This window comes from Chiloscyllium plagiosum, unplaced genomic scaffold, assembly GCF_037043375.1.
Source record: "Chiloscyllium plagiosum isolate Xiang-an unplaced genomic scaffold, Cpla_swu_hap1 HiC_scaffold_38, whole genome shotgun sequence".
In the NCBI taxonomy this organism is placed as follows: Eukaryota; Metazoa; Chordata; class Chondrichthyes; order Orectolobiformes; family Hemiscylliidae; genus Chiloscyllium; species Chiloscyllium plagiosum.
In genome coordinates, this window is record NW_028270176.1 from 89,195,032 (window position 1) to 89,207,725 (window position 12,694).

The 12,694-nt window shown below is 42.7% G+C and overlaps 1 non-coding gene across 1 annotated transcript; it reads left to right on the forward strand.

Moving 5' to 3' along the window:
• The first annotated feature begins 12,027 nt into the window (after positions 1–12,027).
• trnas-uga (transfer RNA serine (anticodon UGA)) lies at positions 12,028–12,109 on the forward strand. The gene has a single exon. It is a non-coding gene; the product is annotated as a tRNA-Ser (tRNA).
• Positions 12,110–12,694: the final 585 nt, after the last annotated feature.

Genomic DNA, 12,694 nt, shown 5'->3' on the forward strand with positions numbered 1-12,694 from the left:
AGGTATGTAGGGAAGAGGTGTTGGAAATTCTGGAAAGGGTGAAAATAGATAAGTCCCCTGGGCCTGATGGTATTTGTCCTAGGATTCTCTGGGAAGCAAGGGAGGAGATTGCAGAGCCATTTGCCTTGATTTTTATGTCCTCGTTTTCTACAGGAATAGTGCCAGAAGGCTGGAGGATATCAAATGTGGTCCCCTTGTTCAAGAAGTGGAGTAGGGATAACCCGAGTAACTATAGGCCGGTGAGTCTCACTTCTGTTGTGGGAAAAGTCTTAGAGAGAATTGTAAGGGATTAGCATTTATGAACATCTGGATAGGAATAATGTGATCAAGGATAGTCAGCATGGTTTTGTGAAGGGCAGGTCGTGCCTCACAAACCTTATTGAATTCTTTGAGAAGGTGACTAAGGAGGTAGACAAGGGTAAATCGGTAGACGTGGTGTATATGGATTTTAGTAAGTCGTTTGATAAGGTTCCCCATGGTAGGCTACTGCAAAAAATACGGAGGTATGGCATTGAGGGTGAGTTGGAGGTTTGGATTAGGAATTGGGTGGCTGGAAGAGAACAGAGGGTAGTAGTTGATGGTAAAGGTTCATCTTGGAGTGCAGTTACTAGCGGTGTTCCGCAAGGATCTGTTTTGGGACCATTGCTGTTTTTCATTTTTATAACTGACCTGGAGGAGGGGCTAGAATGTTGGGTGAGCAAGTTTGCGGATGATACGAAAGAAGGTGGAGTTGTTGACAGTGAGGAAGGATGTGTCAGGTTACAGCGGGATATAGATAGGTTGCAGAGCTGGGCAGAAAGTTAGCAAAAGGAGTTCAATGTAGGTAAGTGTGAGGTGATTCACTTTGGTAAGAGTAACAAAAAGATGGGGTACTGGGCTAATGGTCGGATACTTGGTAGTGTGGATGAGCAGAGGAATCTTGGTGTCCATGTACACAGATCTTTGAAAGTTGCCACCCAGGTAAATAGTGCTGTGAAGAAGGCATATGGCGTACTGGCTTTTATGGTAGAGAAAGTGAGTTCCGGAGTCCTGAGGTCATGTTGCAGTTGTATAAGACTGGTGCGGCCGCATCTGGAGTATTGTGTGCAGTTTTGGTCGCCATACTATAGGAAGGATGTGGAGGCACTGCAACGGGTGCAGAGGAGGTTTGCCAGGATGTTGCCTGGTATGGTATGAAGATCGTATGAGGAAAGGCTGAGACACTTGGGGTTTTTTTATTGGAGAAAAGAAGGTTTAAGGGTGACTTGATAGAGGTGTACAAGATGATTAGGGGTTTAGATAGGGTGGACCATGAGAACATTTTGCCACGTATGGAGTCAGCTATTAAAAGAGAGCATAGCTTTAAATTAAGGGGTGATAGATATAGGACAGACGTTTGGGGTAGATTCTTTACTCAGCGAGTTGTGAGTTCATGGAATGCCCTGCCAGTAGCAGTGGTGGACTCTCCCTCTTTATGGACATTTAACCGGGCATTGAATACGCATATGGAGGATCGTGGGCTAGTGTATGTTCGGTGGGCTTGGATCGGCGCAACATCGAGGGCCAAAGGGCCTGTACTGCGCTGTATTCTTCTATGTTCTATGTTCTAGTAAGTTCCCATCAGTATATCATCTCTTACACGTTCAATTGAAAACAAAATTGTAAAACTCAGCTCTGCAATACAGAATCGAAATTTTGCCAGGCAATTTTAGCTCCTGTTAAACATGTTTTCCTTCTGGTTCCCTTTAAAGTTATAATTCCATACACCACACTCTCCACCAGAATCCAAATTCCGCTTTGGAAACATTTTTTCGAAAACACAAGTCACAATTCGAGACTGCAATGTCTTTGATAATTAACTTTACTCACTCACCATCACAAATAATTAATCTGATCACGCTTGATCGACCAAACAAAATGTCAGATATTAGTGATATATTCCTTACTAACAGTGTGTAGTTTCAGTTCTAAATTGTGATTCACCGAATTGTTAAGGAAAGAAGGAGGCCATTCAAATCATTGCATGACTACATCCACGCTTTCTGACTTTCAGCAATTTCCTAGCATTCTCCAGGTAATGATGTACGTTGTATCTGATTAAAAGTTATATAATGTCCTTGAAAGAAACCGCATCAATACAATAAATTCTTGTATAATTACTCGCTGTGTGAAGTTTCTTTCTCACATCACATTTAATTCTGTTTTATTTATTTGTCATCTCCACGGTTCTTGTCAACATTATTTTTTCCGACTGGAAACAGTCTATCACTATCTTTTCTGTTCGGAACTTGCTTGACTTTGAAAACGTTTTTCAAAAATGTTCTTTCAGCCTTCTCTAATAGAACTTCATGGCTAAAATGTCTCATTGCTGGAGCCTGTCATGGCTAGGTGGTTTCTCCTAACCTGCTGAAGTATCCATTGTTCATTTTTTCCCCACCCATTCTTAATTACATCTGGAAGCAGTCTCGTAGTCCATCCTGATTTCTCATTCTCTTCATTCTGATTAATAAACTCAAATATGTGTTAGGCAGAATTAAGGCAGTGTTTCCAATCCTTGTTCCAATCTGCATTCCCACACCATCACTCTCTGTTATAATTCACAGGTTCAGCCTCGACTGCTAACACATAGCTTGCTTCCTGAACAAAACGGGCAGCTGACTCCAACTCAGAGCACAGACAAAATCGTCTGCTTTTAAATTTCCGGCAGATGCTGGGTATTTTCTCGCCTCACGCTGTAAATATGCCTCAGCCCAGTCCATTCGGCTGCAGCCCGTGGATTGTGTCGCCCTCGCCGGTATTCTCCAGCGCAACCGCTTCACACCACTCTCTGCTGGCCGATGATTGACAGCAGCGACTGAACAGCAAGTTTGGGGGCAGGGTGGCTGATCTTCCAACCACGGAGTGAGGGAGGAGCGGGGCTGAGCCGATTGACAGTGCAGGCTACTGAGTGAGACAGTTTGATCTGTGCTCACTTAAACAAGATGGACTGGAAAGGAGCAACTCAACTCAAAGGCAGATTCTCTTCACAAGGAAGATGGGGGATCCCATCACAATGCGTGCAACAGATAACGCTAAAGTATTGCCAAGAACCTTCAGGCAGAAATGCGGAATGATATAAATCTGTGCGATTCGGTATCAGTCCCCTCTGAAGCTCTCCAGCATCGACGTGTCGGAAGAGCAGGCAGTCATTTGGACCTTTGAGCTTGGCCTGCTGTTTAGTCCTAAGATGAATGGTCATAATATTCAGTGCCCTGCTATCGTTTTCACAACAGCGAACCTGGTCCAACATTCGGATTAACGCACATTCTTTAAAACTGGTCTTGGTAATGTCAACTCCACAAAAACAGGACAAATCAACCCCACCGATTATTCTCCTAATGTAGATGAACTCTCCATTATCAGCAAAGTAATGCAAGGCAGTAACTACGGTGCAACCAGGTTGTACTCAATCGTCAATAAGCAGATCAATGATACTGTGCATTCAATCAGAGCCAATCCGTTTTATTTTTGTCGTCAGTACACAGATTTTTTTTTACCAGGATGCTGTCTGATTTCACGTGAATGACGTCAGGGGAATGTCTGAGTGGCTTGAGACTGTCTTCGTTCGAGAGAGGACGATTAAGAGGTGACTTAATATACACAGGCAATATGATCAGAGGAGGAGAAAAGAGGACAGTGGGAGCCCATTACTTCGGGTGGTGATGGCTAACTCGAGGGGACATAGCATTGATCTGAGGGGAGACATATATTGGGCAGATTTCAGAGATAGCTTCTTTACTCAGACAGTAGTAAGGGTGTGAATACTCTTCGTGCAAAAGTACCAAACTCTTCAATTTTCGATCGAGAGTCTGGTGCTGGAAAAGCATAGCAGGCCAGGTAGCATCCGAGGAGCCGGAGAATCGACGTTTTGGGTAAAAGGTCTTATGCAGGACAGTCCTGATGAATTCTGCCTGATCTGCTATGCTTTTCAAGCACACCACAATGGACTCCAATCTCTAGCATCTGCAGTACTCGCTTTTACCCTCTTCAAACTTCAGGGCATTTAAATGGTCATTTGATAAATAGATGGATGGCATTGGAACAGTGTCGTTGAGATGGGCTTAAGGTTGTTTTAAAGTTCGATGCAACTTCGAGGGCCGAAGGGCCTGTACTATGCTGTATTGTTCAATATTCTATGTTTTGTTTTCAATGTACTATGTTATATGTGCCATGCTCTAACTTCAGCAGAAACAGGCCCCCAACATGCATCATTCGATCATCAATTAAAAAAAAGAATTTGATCTCTTTGACGGAACTTCACAATAGATTTGATTTGAAAACCAAATCGTATGGCCGAGATGGAGGGACATTATGAAGCAGGTGCATATTCACAGTAAACTGCAGTCGCTGTCATTACTCATGAACTTGTTGTTGATTCAGCATTTTGGATATTGCAGCGATTCCCTTCCCACACTGAGTGCAAGTGTACGGCCTGTCCCCAGTGTGAGGTCGCTGTGCATTTGAGATAAACATTCGAACTCACTCCCACAGTGATAAAAGCCGAACGCTCTGTCATTAGTGTGAACATGTTTACGGGACATCAGAGCTCCAGAGCATTTTCAGCACTTGGCACAGTCCGAGCAGTTTTCAGGTCCGTCCTTTGTGTGAATTCGCGGTTGTTTGAGCAGGGTGGATTTCCGATAAAATGTTTTCCCACATTCTGAACAGGTCAATGGTCCCTCCCAATATGAATCTGCTGGCCTTCAATGAGATCAGATGATTGTTTGAACAAATTTCCTCAGTGAGAGTGCCTGAATAATATCTCATCACTGTGCACATGTCGATGGGATATCAGTGACCCAGAGATTTTAAAGCATTTCCCATCTTCTGGCCAATTAAATGGTTTGTCATCTGTGTGAACTTGCTACTGATTCAGCAGGGTGGTCTCACCACCGCGACTGTGTTTATATTGTGAAAGGGCAGATCAGAGAAACACTTCAGTTTTCATATCTTCCACTTCTCGGTGAAATGAGATGATGAAATAAATATATTGAGAGACATTCAGAAGAAACAAATATATCTCTTCGTTTGAGTCTCAAACATGCACATGTTAAAGGGCTTTCTCAAATCCTTCACCGTCAGTTCAGGATGGGAATTTACAAAATGTTTGAGGAATCAAGTATTTTAATGCCAAGGTTATGTTGTCGAGAGGATTTAAGAGATGTGATAGATATATGCAATTTGAGTTGTCTATTTACCCGCCAATTTTGTTTTCTAAAGATTAGTTGGAACCTGAAGATTTAAATGCAGGAAAAAGAAAATTAGGAATGAATATATTTCAGCATTCTGTAACAATTGGATTCAATGGCTGGGTAAGTACCCAGCTTTCCACGCCGTGAGACTGTACTCGCTACAGAGGAAGGCAGTCCATTCACATGCTGGCTTTATCTCCGTGGTAAATGAAAAAGATGCATTTTTCCAGACGGTAAGGCTGTAGAGGCATTCAGGCCAACAGCGTTTAAAAACGCTTCCAGCGAAAAGCATGCACCTTGCAATCAACCTGTTCGTTCTGTTGAAGCCTTTACACACGGACAGCACGTTTACGGTTTCTCCCCGCTGTGAATGATGCTTTTCCATTCCATTTTCAAAATCCAATGATATTCAGGCTATAATAAATTGTATCGTGACAGATACAGAAGTGATGTTTGGTTTTAAGACTCCTCACTGCAAATCTTCCTCCCCTGTTAATTTCGCTGAAAACATTTTAAAAAAGGGACTGGTGAGTGCCCAGTAAAAGAAGAAAACAAGATAAGTGGAGGTGAAGAATGGGCAATTCAACCGATAGAGTCTACTCTCACCATTCAATGAGATCAGGGCTAATGTAATAATCGTCAGCTCGACTTTCCTGCCTTATTCCCTTAGCCTTGATTCCCTTACTAATTAAAAATCTGTTTCTCTCAGCCTTAGATACACTGATCAGCCAATCTCGAAAGCACTCTGCGGAAAATAATTCCATAGATTCAGCACCCTGAGAGATGGAATTCCTCCACATCTCTATCTTAAATATGTGACTCCTTTCTCTGAGATAATGTCCTCTGGTCCAAGACTCACAGACAAGTAGAAACAAAAGCTCTGAATCTATCCCGCCAAACCCCTCGTATTGTTTTTTTTTTACCTATCAGTAACGTCTTGTCTCATTCTTGTAAATATCGATAATATCAGAAGCAGTCTGGAAAATCTCATCCCTCGAAAAAAATGAATTAATGTCCGCCATCACTCCTGTGAATTTTTTCTGGACTGCCATTCCTGAAGTAAGGCGATGTGCATCTTGTGTTGTTTTAGCAAAACTTCCATAGTTTCCCGGCATTTTCTTTGCGAAAAGATAGATATATCATTTAACTTGCTTATTACCATCAGAACATGGATGCGATCTTTTCATCTTTCAACAGAAGGCTCCACAACTCTCTCTGTACTGCATATTTCTGCATGTTTTCCCCATTAATTAATATTCAACTCCTCGATTCGTCCTGCCAAAATGCATAAACCTCAATTTTTCCCAAACCATATTCTATCCGCTATGTTTATTGTCCACTTGCTTAGTTGTCTATACCTCTCTGTAATTTGTTGTCCCATCCTCACTAGCTGCCTCCATGTCCGTTTGGTGTTCTGCAAACTTGACGACAATGCATTCGTTTCGATTGTACAGGTGACTTGGAAGAAGTGCAAAGAGAATTGGTGGTTAGTATTTATTTTAAATAGATGTAGCTTCAACACTGATGAACGTAGGTATCTACATGTAACAATTCGCGATCATAAAGATAATCTTTTAGTCTCAACTCAGTGTCTTCAATTCATTACCTAAGTCTTGATCAATATCCTTGGCTGACCTTTCTCCTCAGCAGTGTTAGCTCAAGGGTTCTTCCTTTTTGAATTAATCTCACATGCAATACCATGCAGAATCAATGTTTGAAATCCAAACATATTCTGTCTGTTGGTTTCCCCAAAATCTATCTTGCTGCTAACTCCACAAGTTATTTTAATAAACGTGTCAGCTATGGTTTCCTCTTCACAAAATCATGCTGATTCTGGTTGATTTGATCATGTATTTTTAATAGCTCTGTTACTTCCATTTTTACAACAGAGTTTCATTTTCCCAATCACAGAGCAGTTTGCAAAATGCAGCTGAAAGTATCTGCTATTCTCTCAGGCTGCACACAGAACAGGTGAGTAGGAAGCTACGATATTTATTTGTGAAATGCCCCAACTGATCAACAAATGTCCTTGTGACTGGCTACCGGTGTGGTCAAAAGGACTCTGGGCTCCATGGGATGGCAGGGATGTGGGGAGCTGATAAAGAGAGCTGGCTGAAAAGAGGAGATAGTGAGGTCTGCAGATGCTGGAGATCAGAGCTGGAAATGTGTTGCTGGAAAAGCGCAGCAGGTCAGGCAGCATCTAGGGAATAGGAGAGTCGACGTTTCGGGCATAAGCCCTTCTTCAGAAAAGAGGAGATGGTGACTGAGAGGGGTTTTATTGAGCTACAGCTCAACAAGAACTTTCGTGAACCCCCAAACCCAGCCACTTTCACGACTACTAAATTCCCTAGTTAGCAGGTTTATATCAGTATCAGCAATAAGAAAATAAGACAGAAGCAGAAATCAGGCATTCACCTTACCGACACTGGTCCAGCATTCAGTGATAGCTGGTAAGTTTCTCAGCTTTCTCCCTGTAACCCTTAATCTCCTTGACAGTCAAGAACCTATCCATCTCGTTCTTTCATACACTGAATGAGCTGGCCTGCACACCCCTCTGTAGCAATGAATTCCATGCATTCACCATTCTCTGGCTTAAGAAGTTTGTCCTTATCTTCGTGCTGTAAGTTCTTCCCTTTACTCTCAGATTGTGCCCTCGTGTCCTCGTCTGTTTTCGCAATGGAAACAGCTTGTCAACAACTGCTATGTCTAGCCGATTCAGCATTATGTCTGTTTCAGTCGGATCCCTCCTTCATCCTCTGAACCGAATCGAGTGGAGAATAAGTATCCTCAAACTTTCCCCAAATCTTTAAATTCCGAGGGCCATTCTCATGAACCTCCTCTTAATTCGCTCCAGGCCAGGACGTCCTTCCGGAGATATGTGACCCAAACTGAAGATAACACTCCAAACATGTTCTGAATACAGTCTTACGGCGCCTCCGAAATAAATCCCTCGTTTCATATGCAAGTTCTCCCAAAATAAATACCATCATTGTATTTATAGCTATTACCTACTGACTCAATGTTCAAATTTACTTTGAGAGTCGTGGAATAGAACTCGTGGGTTTCTTTGCACTTTTTGATCAATATAAATTCAACCTGGCCTTTCTTTCCCCGTACCACGAGCACCTCACTTTCTCGAATTGTATTATACTCACTCCTTCATCCCCAGTTTGGTTGGAATAACGAGCCGAGACAGGAGACACTGCAGACTTACTGCAGAATGCTGTACTCATGGCAAACCTGACAAACTGATCATTCTCATTATCTCCAGTCACCATTCTTTCATGTTACACCAACAATACAGACATCATTGTCATTATATTATTGTGCTGACATTGCGTTTACTTTGCAGTTGTCTATGGATTGTATATCGAAATCTGAAGGCTCATGATATTTTGAGGAAATACATGTTTCCTTCCCTGAGAAAGAAGTAAGAGGCAGTTTTCGGAGCACGTCAGTCCTGTGCTGCACACTGCAGTCGAGAGTTAGGAGTGCGTCGGCGGGGGGGTCGGGGGTTCTCCTCTGCAACTCCAACCTCAAAGTGTGTCCAGCTTTTAGAGTTTACACAGAGCAGAAATCGGAAATGACGTATGTGGATCGAGAGTTGGAGAGTGAAAAAATGGGCGAGTTCCATATGCAGAGATAAAGATTTGCAAATAGAGGCAGGTATTGTGGTACACAGTGAAAGGCTCAATTCTTCATTCGACAAATTTGCTAACGATCAGAAACGAAAAGACAAGAGCTAACCATTTATTCAAAGCCTTTCACCAGCTCAGGGCAACGGACGCAACATTAGACCGGGTAGACTATTTTTATTTTTTTTTAATATTGATGGTTTTAAGCTTTAGATAGATTTTGATATATATGCTGCTTTGCAAGATAAAACTGATGATTTCTCCAGCATTATCATATCGAAAAAATAACAAAACGGTTTTGTCCATCTGAAACTTTAACGATGATTCTCTCACAGATATTGTCAGGCCTGCTGAGAATTTCTAGCAATTCCTACTTTATTTTCAGATTTCCATCATTCACGGTTCTTGGTTTAATGTTAACCTTAGTAGTGTTTGCATCAATATCAATTACGTGCCAACTACAGAGAATATTTCCTGATTCTAAAAATCCATCAGAAATGCTTGTCACCATGATGAATGAACAGAACCGAACTCCTTTTTCATGACCGGGCATCAAGCCCGGGTGGCAGCGGTGAGAGTATCGCATCTTGACCACGAGACTACCAGGGAGATCAACACGTGCCGTGATATCTTTGTTCCTTGACACTGTGTTTGCCATTTACTTTGTGACCATTTTCGCTGCAGACCAGATCCTCAATTTCTTCCAGTTATTACAGTGTGAAGAAATGCTATGTGGACCATCGTTCGGTGTGGCTCACAGCCATTTATCTATTCCATTGCACGTTTCCAGTATTTATTTGAGAGCTTCGTGTGCTCTGGTGTTTCCAGGGCAAACGGGAAAGTATTCCTCTTGCGATCGTAAATGACTTAATAATGGGCCTGAGTTGAATTGGTCCCATTGCGTTATAATCCCCTTAAGTAACACGTTCTCATTTTAACTCACGCAGACGCTTGCCCGAGAGGGGTAGATGCCTCACGATTATATCCACTCCATGTCCTTCACGTCAAGTCTTTGGACCCCCACACAAGATTCTTTGACAAAAGGCAACTTTTGGTGTAACGGAAGCCATTTCCCCAGACAATGACAAGCGTTGTGGTTAGGTGAGATATTAAATGGGCGGTGAGCTGGGATAGAGCCTCCAACCTTCTCATGTGCACAAGAAATTTCAAAATCTCACTGACCCAAGGAACCTGGCAAGACAGCACTCAGCGAACATGTGTCAGGAAAGTTCCGTCAGGAAATTTGTCAAATTCAAATATGGGAAAGCAGAACGCTCCACTCCAGGTAGGAGTCAAACTGACAATCTTCGTAGCCAACGTTAGACACGTGACCCATCACGACATTGCGATACCGCAAACACTTGCGTCATAGCTTGTTGGTTTGTAACGGGGAGATAGGCAGAAACAGGAATTACAAGGTGAACAACCAACAAATGTAATGGCTGCCATGAATAACGACCCCAGATCTAACAAACGGTCCCTGTTAACTTTGTTTTCTCCATAGGTTCTGTCAGACCGCTGAGTTTCTTTGAATTTGTTCAGATTTATGTAAATCAGAATGAAGCTTGAGACAATTCAGCGTAGATGCTGCTTCTGAAATTTAATAATTAGTGATGTGTAACGACACGGCAGTGAACCCTTCTGTTAATTAAACTGAACACCCAGATTACCTCATCTCGCCTCTTAATATGTTAAAATATGAGTGATACAAAACTCCAAAATTCCACGATTTAACGAAAAGGATATCTATTCATTTTAACAACTATTCACAAATCAACCCTCGCTTTCTCTTAACTGCTAAATATCTGCCTCTAACTCAATAAAATTGTCCAGTTCCAATGGAACACTTATTGAAATTATAGCAACTTAATCTGAAATCGATGCAGGGGCTGTGGTTGTCAGTATGTTCCTTTTTCTGGCTGAAGATCTCCATGCATCAACTTCGTCCTTTTACTGCAAATATGTTTCAAATTATAAAGGTACCTTGGATCGAGAGTGTTTCGTTGACAGTTACACTCTTGATATCAGTTACTCTGTCTGACTTTGAAGCTACCTGCCTTTTTTATGCCTCCAGCACTGGATCGTCTAATTCCTGGATGTTGGCAAAAGCCATAAATTCAAGTTGGATTGGGTTTGCATTTCCTGGGGCATAGGAAAGAACGAATTGTTAAAAGGTAACAAACTCAGGTATCTATTTCACAGTCAAATCTGCAACATCTTCAATTTTCCCGAACACTATGAGACTGCTGGTTAGTCATGTTGCAGATATTTGTAAGCTCTCAGTTCAGAACAACATTCACTCTCCCTTAACGGTACACTATACGCCTTCAACTTCATAACAAGTGTCTTCACGATAAATTAGTAGAATTCATGAATTCGAACTCCCTGATCGGGAATGGAACACTGACTGTGGATCTGAGTGCACCAAATCCTCACCAGTAAGCTATCAGGGAAAAAGACGGCTCTCTTCTGCCTTCTCTCACTGATTCCGTTTTTAACTTTTCAGTTGCGATCATTTTGCCTCCAGATCACTTTCTCCCTGTCGGTGTGTTTATCCGGCATGGAAAATGAGCCTTTGTGACATCGTCTCGATGAAGAATATCATGCAGTCCCAGTTTCCAGCGCTTGTGTGTTCTGACCTTTCAAATGCTCATGGCAATGAGGTTACCCCTTAATCGCCAATTGCAGAGGAGGGAAGTTCCAGACTATCAAACTCCGTTCTCATCCCGTGGGGAAACTGCAGGTTTTGGGTCGGTGCATTTTGGAAATTGAAATTTGCACAAGAGCAGCGAGTACAACTAGTTCAGCTCACAGTCCTTTCCATATCCCAACTGACCTCAAAACATTCTCATTATCTGGAGAAGTAGGTTGTGCTCCACCTAAAGCTGCCTTTTGACGGAGGACCTTGCCGACGTGAAGCACATGGAACTCTCAGGAGATATACCAAAATATTTCCTTCTGAGTCTGGTACACTTCTGGTTCAGAACTCGAGTTTCCTGATTATCAATAAAAAATGTCTAGACCTGAGAGAAATGGGCGTTGGTTCAGATGGGTTTTCAGTCTGTCAAAATGAACACAGCTGGAAGTCCTTTGAAATTTGTGATCTGACTAAATGCAAACCGCAGTCCCAATGGAATCATAACTCATCACTTCAACATAGAACATAGAACAATAGTCTATCTGTAGTTGTGGCTGAGTGGTGAAGGCGATGGACTTGAAATCCATTGGAGCATTCCCATGCAGGTTCGAATCTTGTCAACTACAGAAGAGGGTGAAATTGGCGTGGGTGGCACAGTGGTTAGCACTGCTGCCTCACAGCGCCAGAGACCCGGGTTCAATTCACGCCTCAGGCAGCTGACTGTGTGGAGTCATGCACATTCTCCCCATGTCTGGGTGGGTTTCCTCTGGGTGCTCCGGTTTCCTCCCACAGTCCAGAAATGTGCAGGTTAGGTGAATTGGCCATGCTAAATTGCCCATAATGTTAGGTGCAGGGGCAAATGTAGGGGAGGGGGTCTGGGTGTGGACTTCTTGCGCTGAAGGGACTGTTTCCACACTGTAACTAATCTAAACTCTACAGCACAGAACAGGCCCTTCGGCCCACGCCCCCACCACTCTCTGGAAAAAGAACCTACCCCTGACATCCTCCCTATAACTTCAACTCTTCATCTTAAATTTATGTCCGCTTATAACACTCTGTTGTACCCGGGGAAAAAGTCTCTGACTGTCCACTCTATCTATTCCCCTGATCATCTTATAAACCCCTATCAAGTCACCCCTCAACCTTCGCCGGTCCAATGAGAAAAGACCTAGCACTCTCAACCTATCCTCGCACGACCTATTCTCCATTCC